The sequence below is a fragment of the Somniosus microcephalus genome, chromosome 8, assembly GCF_052327205.1.
Source record: "Somniosus microcephalus isolate GS21.2 chromosome 8, FLI_Smic_1.0, whole genome shotgun sequence".
In the NCBI taxonomy this organism is placed as follows: domain Eukaryota; kingdom Metazoa; phylum Chordata; class Chondrichthyes; order Squaliformes; family Somniosidae; genus Somniosus; species Somniosus microcephalus.
In genome coordinates this window covers 163301292-163306400 of record NC_140994.1, presented here as the reverse complement: position 1 = coordinate 163306400, position 5109 = coordinate 163301292, and positions in this window count along the sequence as shown.

Sequence of the window (5109 nt, the reverse complement as noted above, 5' to 3'; positions counted from 1 at the left end):
TCCAGCAGTCATCAGCTCCTGTCATGGCGTGGGTGATGCGGACGTCCTTGCGGTCCCTCGCTCGGAGATGACGTAGTCCAGTAGATGCCAGTGCTTGGAGCGAGGGTGCTGCCATGAAGTCTTGTACTTGTCTCTCTGACGGAACAAGGTGTTGGTTATGACAAGGCCATGTTCTAAGCATTTTGACAGGAGGAGGGTACCGTTGGAGTAGGCTTTCCCTACCCCTTCTCTGCCGATCACACCTCCCCAGAGGTCTGTGTCCTTTCCATCTCTGGTGTTAAAGTCGCCAAGGAGGATCAGCTTGTCGCCTGTTGGGACTCGCAACGCGAGTGTCCTCAGCTCCATCCCACAGCATGATAACCACCACCATCTCGGCACAACCCCAGCCCGGCATGAGGTTGAAAAGGCCATCCGACAACTGAAGAACAACAAGGCCTCGGGAGCAGATGGAATCCCCGCCGAGGCACTAAAGCATAGCGGAGAAGCACTGCTGGCGCGAATTCATGAACTCCTTTCTCTTACCTGGAAGGAGGAGAGCATGCCAGGGGATCTCGGATGCCGTAATTGTGATCATCTTCAAGAAAGGTGACCAGTCCGATTGCGGTAATTACAGAGGCGTTTCCCTGCTGTCTGCCACAGGGAAAGTCACCGCAAGAATCCTCCTCGATCGCCGCCTTCCAGTGGCCGAAGAACTCCTCCCAGAGTCGCAATGCGGATTCCGCCCACTAAGGGGCACAATGGACATGATCTTCACCGCACGTCAATTACAAGAGAAATGCAGGGAACAGCACCAACCGCTGTACATGGCCTTTGACCTCACAAAGGCCTTCAACTCTCAACCGTGAGGGATTATGGAGTGTCCTCCTCAAATTCGGCTGTCCTCAAAAGTTTGTCACCATCCTTCGCCTGCTTCATGACGACATGCAAGCCATGATCCTGACCGACGGTTCCACCACCGATCCAATTCACATACGAACCAGGGTCAAACAAGGCTGTCATCGCACCAATACTCTTCTCGATCTTCCTTGCTGCAATGCTCCATCTCACCCTCAGTAAGCGCCCCACTGGAGTGGAGCTAATTTACAGAACAAACAGGAAACTGTTCAACCTCCATCACCTCCAGTCCAGATCCAAGGTCGTCCCCATCCTCTGTTGTTGAATTACAGTATGCAGACGACTCTTGCGTCTGCGCTCACTCGGAGGTCGAACTGCAAACCATCGTCAACACCTTCACCGAAGCGTACGAGAACATGGGCCTTATGCTAAACATCCGTAAGACAAAGGTCCTTTACCAACCTGCCCCCGCCACACAGTACTGCTTTCCCCCCCCCCCCCCCCAATTATCAAAATCCATGACAAGGCCTTGGACAACGTGGACCACTTTCCATACCTCTGGAGCCTACTGTCAACAAGGGCAGACGTCGACGACGAAGCCCAACACTGCCTTCAGTGTGCCAGTGCAGCTTTCGGTCGCCTGAGGAAGAGTGTTTGAAGACCAGGACCTCAAAACTGGCACTAAGCTCATGGTCTACAGAGCAGCAGTGATACTTGCCCTGCTGTATGCCTCAGAGACATGGACCATGTACAGCAGGCACCTCAAAGCACTGGAGAGATACCACCAACGCTGCCTCCGCAAGATCCTGCAAATCCATTGGCAGGATAGACGCACCAACGTCCGTATTCTTGCTCGGGCCAACATCCCCAGCATCAAAGCTTTGACCATGCTCAATCGGCTCCGATGGACAGGTCACATTGTTCGCATGCCCGATATGAGACTCCCAAAACAAGCGCTCTACTTGGAGCTCCGGCATTGCAAGCGAGCCCCAGGTGGGTAGAGGAAACTCTTCAAGGACACCCTCAAAGCCTCCTTGAAAAAGTATAACCATCCCCATCGACACCTGGGAATCCCTGACCCAAGACCACACAAAGTGGAGGAGAAGCATCCGGGAAGGCGCCGAACACCTCGAGTCTCTTCGCCGGGAGCAAGCAGAAGCCAAGCGAAAGGCATGCATGTCAACCCAAGCACCCCACCCACCCGTCCCTTCAACCACCGTCTGCCCCACCTGTGACAGAGACTGTAGGTCCCGCATTGGACTCATCAGTCACCTGCGATCTCACTTTTAATGTGAAAGCAAGTCATCCTCGGCTCCGAGGGACTGCCTAAGAAGAGGAGAAGACACCCCACCTCTTCTATTTGCCACCACTTCTGAAAAGTTATACCACTGCTGTTTTTGAAAATGTCAAGTATTTTTATCGCAGTGGTCAAAAGTTTGCAAGCTTTCTATGGCCATGGTTCACCATCATATGCATGCTATATTCGATATGGGAGCGGTGCCAGGGGACTGTTCAAAAAAAGGGATGAGGGATAAACCTGGCAACTACAGGATAGCCAGCCTAATGTCGGTGGTGGGGAAACTGAGACAATAATCAGAAAAATTAATTGTCACTTGGAAAAATAGGGGTTAATAAATGAAAGCCAGCATGGATTAGTTAAATGCAAATCATGTTTGACTAACCTGATGAGTTCTTTTATGAAGTAACAGAGGATTGGTCAGGGTAGTGCGGTTGATGTGTACATGGATTTTCAGAAGTCATTTGATAAAGTACCACGTAATAAACTTGTTCACAAAATTGAAGCCCATGAGAGTAAAGGGACAGTGGCAGCGTGGATACAAAATTAGCTAAGGGACAGAAAGCAGAGAGTCGCGGTGAATAGTTTTTTTTCAGACTGGAGGGAAGTATAAAGTGGTGTCCCCAGGGGTTGGTATTGAGACCACTGCTCTTTTGATGTATATTAATGGCTGGGACTTGTGTATACAGGGCATACTTTCAAATTTTGCAAATTACAAGGAAATGTAGTTAACAGGAGGATAGTTATCGACTTCAGGAGGATGGGCAGACAGATGGCAGATGAAATTTAACACACAGAAGTGTGAAGTGATGCATTTTGGTAGGAAGAATGAGGAGAGGCAATATAAACGAAATGGTATAATTTGAAAGGTAAGGCAGGAACAGAAGACCTGGGGTGTACATACACAAATCTTTGAAGGTGGCTGGACAAGAAAGCTGTTCATAGAATCATAGAATACAGCCCAGAAGGAGGCCAGTTGGCCCATTGAGTCTGCGCCAGCTCTTCCAAAGAGTAAGCCATTTAGTCCCACTCCCCGCTCCTTCTCCATATCCCTGCAATTTTTCTCATTCAAGTATTTATCCATTTCCATTTTGAAAGCTACTATTGAATCTGTATCCACCACCCTATCGGGCAGTGCACTCCAAATCCTAATCTCTCGTTGCGTAAAAATATTTTTTTCCCAGTCTTTTGTCAATCACCTTAAATCTGTGCCCTCTGGTTATCGACCCTTCAGCCATTGGAAACAGTTTCTCTTTATTTACTTTTATTTAAACCCTTCATGATTTTAAACACCTATCAAATCTCCTCTTAACCTTCTCTGATTTAAGAACAACCCTAGCTTCTCCAGTCTATCCACATAACTGTAATCCCTGTTTGTTGTGGTGAATGCTAGATTGTGCCATGACAGGGGAATGCATCTTGCTGCTCAATGTGAAATTCATGTATGCCAATGAGTGGTAGGAGCTCTCTACTAGCTGCAGGTTGAAATACATGTTTGGAAATGGTACGGTCAGTTACAGCTCCAGTAATCTTCAGGACCTCACTTTGGAAGGGTTGGAGGCCAGGAATGCAGGAATGTTCCCTTGTGACCATAGTTCCGGCAGGGTTGGAATTTTTAGTTTAGGGTGAGTTATATGCATTGGAGTATTCTGAGCTGATCCTCTTTTCTGTAAATGAGGGTAAGTATCCGACTTCATTCCAGTCTTTACCGGAGAGTGGGCAAAGTTGCGTACCTATTTTGTGGCTGGCTCAGGTATTTTAAGTAGAGGGACAAAAAAGTGGGATCAGTGTTGAATTGTACAGATCACAACAGGGTCTGGGCAGAAGTGTATGCCTAGATCACTTAGTGACAACTTCCATATCTACCAGCTTGCTGGAAGGACGTTCTTGAGCTCTGATTCAACAGATGCTCTTCTCACCCCATCCCTTAAAGCATTTGAGAGCATGGTAGGCTCACTTTGTGTATTGCAGGCTTTCCTCTGGGTGTTCAAGGATACTTTCTAGTATTTTTGTTCTTTAAATAATGTCACTTGAACACACATGGGGCCTCAGTTTAATGTCTCCTGAAATGCAGTACCTTTGACAATGCAGCACTTCCTTAATACTGCACTAAATTATCAGCCTAGATCATGTGCTGATGCCTGCAATGAGGCTTGAGCCCATAATCTAACTCCAATCTGTGAGTTGAGCAGGCTGTGCTACCTGTTCACGTGGACCTCCAAGAGAAGGGATATTTGGATGCCACTGCTGTTCTGAGGTTCTGTTTTTTCCAGGCAAATGAGTTGTGTTCTTGTATTTGTCAATTACTTGACTCAGATCTATTTTACCATTCCACTCATCTTGCCCATCTCCCTTTTATTCTTTGGTCTTGAAGGATCCACACCAGAAATGTTAACTTCTCTCTGATGATGCTGCTTTACTTAACTGTTTCCAGCATTTTATGATTTTGATTTTCTAAGAGTAAAATTCTGATCAGCTAATATATTGTTTTGGTTCTTATTAAATTTGCCTTTATTTGAATGCACCCGATTATCTTTGCAATTTACTGCATTTAAGGTTAAGATTAAGTTTTGCATTTTGTAATGTGAGCAACCTGTTGTCAGTGGAGCAATAGCAATAAAGACCAGCCTTTGCTTTTGTGTGGGTGGCTTCCAATTCCAAATAATATAATTGATCTGATGTTTTAAATTTCAATGTTCTCCCCCTCTTTTCCTGCTGTAGCAATTCCTGTTGTTGTGCCTTGCATTGAAACTTCCATTTCTAGTTGTTTTTACAGGATTACTTTTAATTAGAAAAGGCCATTCATCCTAATGAAGTCGGTCCTTGAGCAGAGGATGCACAAGGTGAACCATTGTGGACCCTTTCCCACTTGCCTCTTGAGGAGGGAGTGAGTAATTTTTTCTCTGATCAAAAGTAGCTAAGTAAAAATCCAGGATGTTAAATAATATGACCAACAGTATTGAACTATGACTTGGTGT